The sequence below is a fragment of the Artemia franciscana genome, chromosome 9, assembly GCF_032884065.1.
Source record: "Artemia franciscana chromosome 9, ASM3288406v1, whole genome shotgun sequence".
Taxonomy (NCBI): Eukaryota; Metazoa; Arthropoda; class Branchiopoda; order Anostraca; family Artemiidae; genus Artemia; species Artemia franciscana.
In genome coordinates, this window is record NC_088871.1 from 48,255,923 (window position 1) to 48,266,073 (window position 10,151).

Below are 10,151 nucleotides of genomic sequence, written 5' to 3' on the forward strand. Positions count from 1 at the left end.
CTCCGTTGGATGACAATCAGATATATTTTTACTTTCTCTAGCGTATCCATTGTTCTGCTAGTTTACTTATAGTATTATTTTAAATTTGATCGTTGTGATTGCTCGTCACTTAAGAAATCAGAAAATAATTATGCACTGAAAATCACAGACCTGATATTAGCTCGCACAGCGTATTTGGGACCTTGAAGACCAAGTGAAAGAGAACCACGATCTCCTGCTCCTTGAGCCGTTTTAACCTTACATGCGTTAGCAGGTTTCGCTGTAGCACTGGCATAGGTTCCAGCTTCATGGTACCAGTCGCTGGCCTAGAAAAAAGAGTTACAGAGCCACTACTCGCTCTATTAATAGGAACAGGCGTATACTCATTTGCACTATCCGTCAAAACAGCCTCTTTGGGCTGCACCAGGCTGGGAAACTCAGATGACTGCGATAGCTTCGTTGTGGGCGTTATCTGTTGCTTAGCAACAATTGCATGAAGTGTAGATTTGACATCATCAAGTTAAGGTTATAAGGTTGACACTTCCAATGACGCAATATTCTGAAAAAAAATTTAAGCTGCTCTAAATCGGATTTCAAAGAACTATATGAGCTCATATACACGCAAGATCAAAGTGCGAGAGTGACAAAGAGGGGAGTCGCAGAAAATTACGTGCCACAACAGTCGGAAGTAATTTTCTATCAACTTGTAAGAGGATAGAACAAATTTCACAAAGTACAGGGCTTTTTGTAGATTGGCCCGATCGGGTTTTTACAAAGTGTGGAAATTCTTTCGTCAGAGACGCGATCACTTCACTGGGAACGTAAGCAACTAGGTTTCCTTTAGGTCTGTTGATTTGCTCCACCGAGTAAAAATCTGCACAAAGCTTATAAATAAATATTCGACAGATAATCCTCTTTGAAAACTGGACAAACAATATAAACAAGTTTTGATCTATATAGGTTAAAGCTTGAATCAAGACTCAAGATGGTACAGGATTTGTCCTTAGGTCAATTCCGTCTTCGTGAGGAATCTGTGCAGACGAAGCATCATTGATATTATCTACTGATTCTTGATAAGACGTTACAGGATTTGTCATTAGGTCAACTTCTTCGTCAAGATTCATTCCAGACATAGCATCACAGGGCTCATCTAGTAATACTTGAAAAGACAGACCAAGATTTGTCCTTGGTTGGTATCTGAACTGGCCATGAGCATCATCAGCTTATACAGCCTCAACATAAAATACATTATTATTTGCAGAAAAGTTGAGGACTGTTGTTGGAGAACTCACCTCTTGAGTCTTAGGGCTGGTTACTATCTTACTTCTTGGATTATCCTTTTCCTCCAAAAAGTATACTTCATTTCCAGACAATGGACATTCTTCAATGCTCATAGGGGATTTACTCGTACTGGTATCTTTTGACATTGGTGAACCATACTCTGATTCTGTATTGTATAACTAAGTTGTGTGCTCCAACGGGTCCAAACAATATAGACCAGTCACTATTTAATGAATCGTGCAACATAGAATAACATTTATGAATTTCAAAACTGTTATTCTTTTTTAAATGAAAATTTAGAAATGCTGTTAAAACACATTTAAGAGTCTCAAAATATTACATATGGCTCATGATTTTGGACGTAACCTCTGATGACATTGACGGCAATATGAATTGCAACGCACTCTGCTTGAAAAATTGTTGAGAGAGGGGGAGGCAATATTTTTGACTTGTTTGCAAACTAGATATTAAACATGCCAAACTGACTTGTCTTTGAATGCAAAACAACTTGTCTTTTGAACCATCTGTGAATATCTGGATAAATATAGGTGATGCATGGGTTATTATGAATGCAGGGAACTCAGTGCTTCCTGATACTGATTTCAGTGTCCAAGGGGGACTTTGTATCGCCTTAAGAACCTTCAATGCCCTTGTTAGGTTCAGTCTAACATCTTCTTCTTGTAACAATGATAGAGCAAATTCAATGCAATATTGCTTATTCCTTTTTCTAACTGGATTATTGGTAAGTATTCTACCGGTCTTGATGATTCTGGCTTTATTAAGACTATTATCACCGATCCAGACTGTTTGAAGATAACTTAGCGCTTGAACTTTCAGACGAGTCGAAATTGACAGTATCTGGGTTCACTGTGCAGAAATTGTGTTGGCGTTGTTTTCCTTGCTCCAAAGGCAATCGGAAGGGCTGAATTTTGGATTGTGTCAAGTTTTTTCAGAGAACTGCGCCCTGACAAACAATATATCTGTAAGCCGTCTTCAATTCTTGGACAAATATATTTGCAGTAAAATTCCAAAAGGAAACGAGCTTTTACTCCATGTTTAGGCCCTGTAAGTATTTCCATCACGTTCAGTCTTTTTTGGCATGACCCGCTAACATCACTAACAAGATTCATCCAAGATAACTTAGAATCAATTTTATAGCCCAGAAATTTAGTCTCTTCTACATATTCAATTTTATCCCCACAAAGGAGTAGTTTTGGTTTTGTCGTAAGTTTTTTGTTTGTGATTAAAATGGCTACTGTTTTTTACAAGGCCAATTCAATGTCAGCATCGAAGGCCCAGGTTTCCAGAGCTCGAAGTTTTTTTTTGTAAATCGTCTTTTACTTCTTCAACTGTTTTTCTTGTTGCCCATAAAAGCTATTTCATCAGCAAAGACAGATGGGTGAGCATATCCATTATCTACTGGGATGTTAGTAACACTATAATAAAATAAGTCCGGACCCAATGTAGAGCCTTGGGGAACTGATCTCATAGGTGATATTTGGTCAACTGTGATGTGCTTTCCAACTTTGACTTTGACATTACGATTGGTTAAGAAACTATAAATTACTGTAAGTAGCCTTCCCATAAATTTGGCTTCTATAAGGCTATTAAAAAAATTTCTGTGGACTACACTATCAAAGGCACCCTTCAAATCTAAGAATATGGCTACCGTAATCAATTTATTCTGGAGATAATATAGTAAGTTTTCAGTTGTGCTACGATCTTTGACAAATCCACATTGAAAATTCATCCAAATTTTTTCCCTGTTTTGATGTAGTTTATTTTATTTTTTACGGGTCTTTTATAAGCTTCACCAAGAACTGGCAACAGAGTAATAGATCTGTAGCCTTTTAAACTTGTTAGGTCCTTGCAATACTTCGATAGCATAACCGCAACACCTTCTTTCCATATCTCAGGAAATTCATTATGGAACCATAGAAGATTTATGATGTCTGAAAGAGTTGCTACTCAATTTTCAGATAGATTTTTAATGAAATGGGGGTAAATTCCATCATTCCCTGGTGTGGTAGTTGGCAAGCTATTCACGCTATTCAGCTCAACTATTGTGAATGGAATATTATAATACTCTTCATTACTCTAGTTGTTGATGGGGTTAATTGTCCAAATAGCGCGGACATCTCCCTCAGAGTCTGATTCATGATGACCAACAGCATTCCAATCCTGTATTAGCCTTTTCATCGTCTTTAACTAGTACATAACCATTCGAATATAGAGGAGGGATGGAGTAAGTTGGTGGAGTGCTCATCATTGATTTTATAAATATAAAAACATTGGATGATGGTTTTCGAAAGTCAAGGCTGTCAAAAAACTTCCTCCATGACTCTTCTTTTGCTTTAATTACAACTCGTCTAAAATTAGCTTTTGTCTTTTTAAGTTCTATGAGATTTTCAATACACATTGCACGACTATACTTCTTAAGATTAGTAAATTTTTCTTTTACTTGTTCACAACTTACATTCCACCATTTAGACCATTTATATTTGTTGGTGCAAACACTTTTTGGCACTGTACTGTCTGCAATTTAAAAAATTTCACTTTGGAAAATGCTTTTACGGTCACAACTACTTATACCATGGCCTGCAATTTTCTTTATGTCAGCTTGTCTGCACTTCATAGTATATTTATTCTATCTTGTTTTATTCAAGTTATATTTTGGTGGTGAACTTATGGTGATAGATGTTGAGCTACTTCAATTAAGATACAATTTTGGTCACTTAAAAAAGATGTCACCTCTAAAACTGATATATTTGCTTTACTTGCAATGTTCGGGTTACAAAACTGAAGATTAATTGTGGTATTAATTGTGAAGATTAATGTTATTCTCTGAGAAATATGCCTTGTCTTTAACCCTTCGGGAGTCAATAAACAACATATAATATTTAGAAGTAGATATTCTACACTGGTTGCAGCTTCGTTTATTATTGGGCAGTAACACCATACACTACTATTGGCATTAATGTCCCCCACGATGTTATAGTCACAATTGCTTGGAATTTCAATGACTAAAGCAAGTAACTCGGTACAAATGTCATTCTTCCCTGATGAACTATAAATATTAATTACATATAGAGTTTTTTTTTACCTTTTATGGATATATTGCAGCCAATTACCTCTGGTCATTTTACACTGGTCAAAGTTTGGATAACTGTGTATAAATGTTTTATTCTGCTGTTTATACTACTGTCCTGAATTTGAAAAATTTCAGATGTGATAGCCAAGGCTGAGACAATTTGCAGAAGAATATCAGCTGCTACTGCGTTATAGTTACTTTTCTGGCTCAATGAGCTGTGGTTCCATTATTATTTGCATGCTGCTTGTACATATGTTCTGTAAACAACCTGGGCTGTCTTGTATCCCATGTTTTATTTTTCTGCCTATTTTCTATTTTATTTCCTGATAGGGCACTCCTTAGACGTTGAGGAATGACAACCTTTGCAATTAGCACATATATAAGTTTGTACTTTTTCTGTAAAATCACTGTTTTTCAGAGAGCAATTCACAGACTGATGTTTTCCAGAATATCGTAAGCAAACTGGCTCATTTACTTTGGAATTTTTCTGTAAATTACCATAACGTTGGAATTTGAAACACTGAACAATTCTACAATTGTATGCAAAAACTCCTTTTTTCCTTCCACAACACCATACAATAGGTGGCAAAGAATTTCTAGAAAACACCACCATAACAGCTTAGCTATCTTTAAGTTTCTTTCATTCCCCGTTGTACCTTTTCTGCCGTATAACCTCAGTGATCAAAAAAGATGAATCTATGCACTCTATTATTTGTTCATCACTCTAATACAAAGACACTCCCTTGATAATCACTTTTCTAATACATTCATTCTTCCGAGCTTTCACTTTTACACCTATTGGTTGATTTTTTGAACTTCTTCAGCTTCTTCAATGGTATAGACATAAACTGACAGCATATTTCTTTCTCTGTTTGATTCATATTCAAACCTGATGGGAGAAACGCACTCCTTTAGTGATTTAATAATGAAAAATTCATCTGCTAATTTTGATTTTTATCTATCACTTCAAAGTCTACCCTTGTCAGAAACGATTCTTTTACAGGAATATCACAATGGCTTGTAACTGCTGACTCAGTTTCTAGTTTTTGTTTTTGCTCTGTGTACTCATACCTTGGGATCATACTCGTTTTCTTCCCAAGCAGGGGTTAAAACCTACACTTGGGAATCTAGTTTTTTCATTCTCACTACTGTCAATTATTTCTTCTTCCAACATAGGATAAACACTTAGCATATCTTCATCAGAGTTTGCTGATAATGATCGGAAATCATTATTATTGTCAAGAACCTGGTACCTGTTATTGACAGGTAGATATTAACCACTGATGCTGACTGCGCTAAGTTGTCCATTAGAGCTATATACTGGGACATACACAACTAGATGCTGGGGCTGCCACTTCCCGTGTTGAGAAAAATGACTTGCATGATACCGGTTGTATGACATAGGGGCCGGAACATATTGAAAATTACTTCCCTATCGTCCACCATTACCGGTGTTTAGTTGAATGATCATATAGGGTTTTAAGATAATATTTTATTTCAAAAAACGGTCTATCACAAGCCCAAAAGGGCCGAATTCACACTTTAGTGCCGGTGAAAAATTATTGAATTGTAATTAATAAAAAGTCAATCGATAAAAACTCGTAAAGTCAAAACAAGGAAAAACAAAATTAAACAAAAGTCTATCTAGCAAGCATTCAAAGCACGAAATTGAAAAATAAACACTAAAACCCTAAGATAAAGGTGGAGTGAGAAGGGGGAGTTATTGATTTATGATTTCAACTATGTGGGGGATAAACGTTCTCCTATATCTTTCAGTGGAAACTCTTATTGGGGCAAGAAAGGGGATTTTTCTTGAAGCAAAACGTGGGGACGAAACTAGGGAGCGATCACTAGGGAAAAGAGAAGTAGTATGAGGGTTATGCATGGTATTGTGGGCAAAACGCAAGGAAATTTTTGTTGTCCTTAAGTTGTTGTCTCAAGGGTAATTAGATTTGCTCTCCGAAGAAGGGAGCACTTTAACTCCCATTGAAGATAATTTTTAGGCACCTTTTTTTTAACTGCCTCTATTCTGTCCGACAATTCATTGGAGATGCCAGGATGCCAAACAGGACAAGTGTATTCGAGAATAGGACGTACAAAAGAGAGAAAAATCCTCAAACGATGCGATTAAGGGTATTTAAGTCTATTAAGGAGTTTGAGGAGAGAAAATGCAGTATTTGTAGGGTTTAATAAATAATTAATGTGGAAAATCTTGTTTGCTATGCTTCTTTATTATGGGAGTAATAAAACCTAATTTTCAACAATCAGGGAACCTAGATAGATAGACAGATAAATACTTTATTTTGTGATTAAACCAAAAACAGGTATTTCAAAGAAAAAAAGACAAAAAAAAACACGTACAAACTACAAAAAAAGAGAGAAAAAAGAATACACGCTATCTAAATCAAAACATAAACACTAACAAAAATCAATTCTCTTCGTGCGGGATAAAAATCAGTTTACAATAGTCCGAAATCTGTTACTTCTAATTATCAGTGATAAAGGAAACGGCACACTTATTTCATATTCACTTAATTCGAACTCCATTACTATACGTGCTCTACAATAAACAGGGCAATCAGATAGAAGATGACTACATGTTTCCATTAGACCACTCAAACACAATGGAGAGTCAGCTTTCCCAATCCTATTTAAAAAATTAAGCGATCTACTATGCCCTGTGATAAGCTGTGTTAATCGGCTATTTGGGGGGATTTTCGATGCAGAGATAAGGTTATCTTTATTTTCAAAAAAGTTTGCTGGTCATGTGTTAACAGAATTTTTAAACTTTTCAAACCATTTTGTATTCAAAAACTCTCTTAAAGATTTAAGTTCTGTATGAAAAGGTTTAGATGCACTAAGATCATTAAAGGAAGGACCACAACATTTGCAATAATTTGGTCACTATAATGGCTATGATGTGCCGAATAGCTATTTCCATTCAAGGTAGGACTCAAAACCCTCGGACTTCAAGAAGAGAGTCTGCACAAAAAAGGTGAAGTTGCCTCACGTGAATGCTATTGTTGAAGCTGTCCGGAAAGGATCAAGAAATATATTTTACCGCACCAGCTTTAACAGTGATGAAGGGCTGCTTTCAGACCTTCTGCAAAAGTCAGTCAATCATTTGAAAATTCCAGACCCTGACTCGACACAAAAAAAAACAGAAACCATTGTCAAAAAGCTATTCCCCCTGATGCCATGTAACAGACGTCAATTTTGGCTAAACCTTCCGGTCCAAACCGGCGGTGCTGATCTCCGTTTCATGGCCCTTCAGCCAGGAAGTGCAATGGGGGCCTGGGGGCCAACCATCCTGTGCTTTCACACACCCTTCCTGCTGTTCCTGACTTGACCATCGATGAAGATGACCCATGCGAAGAAGGATAGATTTTCATATTTATGGCTGTTCAATCGTTCTTGAGTTCAAAGTGATTTGATAATGTTACTTAAGGCTAGAACTTTAAATACCGATTTTTTTAAAACTCCAAATAGTGTAAATACTAGGTTTTTTCGGTGGTAATTCAAGTTGATCTCACTGGAAAATAGCGACAAAACCTAGTATTTACCTTCTCGCTTCTTTTAAAAAGACTACGGCCTTGTAATTATTATAGTTAAAATCAGTGAATTATTTGCTAATTTTCTGTAACTATAAAAGTTCTAAAAATCGTACGAATAAAGAAGCAGCTTTAAAAAACAATATTTTTGTATTTTTCTCGAAATTGACTAACATGTACATACTAGGTTTTGTCGGAAGACAGCCGAAAAAATGTCGGCAGTTAACTCCGTGACGGAACCCGGGAAGGTATTGCTACATAAGTGGTTTTTAAAGGATGATCAATCAACTGATAGCAATTACCATGGTGAAGTTAGAGCAGAACTTACAAATGTTTTAATTAATATCACATCAGGTGTTACTTAAGTCTCCTCTAATGAAATAAAAGAAATAATTAAAGGTTCAAAGCCATCAAGGGCCCCATGCCCAGATGGAATTCTAAATTTAGCACTAATTAAAAACATCGATGGCCTTGGTCCTAGTTTGGTAAATTAGCGAATAGTTGCTTAAAAATTTCATATTTCTCGGAAAGTTGGACAAATACAAAAATAATGATTTTGAAAAAAAAAAAATAAAAAAAATGACGGCAATCCAGCTTCATATAGTCCGATTAGCCTACTCTCAAATTTTGCAAAATATACGAGCGTGCAATTACGAATAGAATGATTGCGACTAGCACTGAAAACAGTTGGCTTTCCCCTTGCAGTTTGGCTTCCGTAGTGGGAAAAGTACTATTGATGCAATTGATAGTATTGTTACCACGGCGGAGGAAAATATACAAAAAATCTTCACTTTATGCACATTTTTTTTATATAAAAGGCGCTTTTGATGCCGCGTAGCACCCTAAAATACTGAAAAGTTAAAGGCTAAATCTTGCCCTGATAAGCTTTCAAATTTAATTTATAGTTACTTTTCAGATAGAATTCTTACGCATAAGGGTGAATATTAGTACATTTTAGAGCGATCATGTCCTCAAGATGGAATAATATCCCCCTTGTTATGGTCGGTTAATATAAATTTTCTTCTAGAACTAAATATTCCTAATGTAAAAATTCAGGCATATGCTTATGATGTTTCTGCGATTATCACATCAAGTAAAATATCAACTTTAGAATCCTTGTCCACGAGGGTATTTTCATAATTCTGAATTTGATCAGAAGATAATAGGCTTGTGTTTGATAAATCCAAGACAGATGGAAATATTTGTGTGTTATTCTTGAGATAACTGTAATATAGACTGACCATGTTAGACATAAAATTAAGTCTGCAAAACAACATTCTTCTCGTCTATTAACAGTTGCCAAGAGTACTTGGAACCTGAAACCACATGCATTGAGGAAGCTATATAAATTAGTAATCGAAAGCCATATTTGATACGCCTGTCCTATTTGGATTTCTGCACTGAGAAAAAAAAATATTCAGCGAACGATACGGTCGGCGCAAAGATCTTCTATGATAATAATTTCTAGATCTCTTAACACAGCTCAAACGCATGTAGTAACCGCTATCGCAGGAGAACTTCCAATGGATTTAAGAGCATTGGAATTAAGTATGTTAAGATACAGAAAAAATGGTCGACCTCAAAATTGGCCGAGCCACATACAGAACCACTGATGCTGACTGCGCTAAGTTACTTAGCGCAGTCAGCATCAGTGGTTACGATCTACCTGTCAATAACAGGTACCAGGTTCTTGACAATAAAAATGATTTCCGATCATTATCAGCAAACTCTGATGAAGATATGCTAAGCGTTTATCCTATGTTGGAAGAAGAAATAACTGACAGTAGTGAGAATGAAAATACTAGATTCCCTAGTGTAGGTTTGAACCCCTGCTTGGGAAGAAAACGAGTATGATCCCAAGGTATGAGTACACAGAGCAAAAACAAAAACTAGAAACTGAGTCAGCAGTTACAAGCCATTGTGATATTCCTGTAAAAGAATCGTTTCTGACAAGGGTAGACTTTGAAGTGATAGATAAAAATCAAAATTAGCAGATGAATTTTTCATTATTAAATCACTAAAGGAGTGCGTTTCTCCCATCAGGTTTGAATATGAATCAAACAGAGAAAGAAATATGCTGTCAGTTTATGTCAATACCATAGAAGAAGCTGAAGAAGTTCAAAAAATCAATCAATAGGTTTAAAAGTGAAAGCTCGAAAGAATGAATGTATTAGAAAAGGGATTATCAAGGGAGTGCCCTTGTATTAGAGTGATGAACAATTAATAGAGTGCATAGATACATCTTTTTT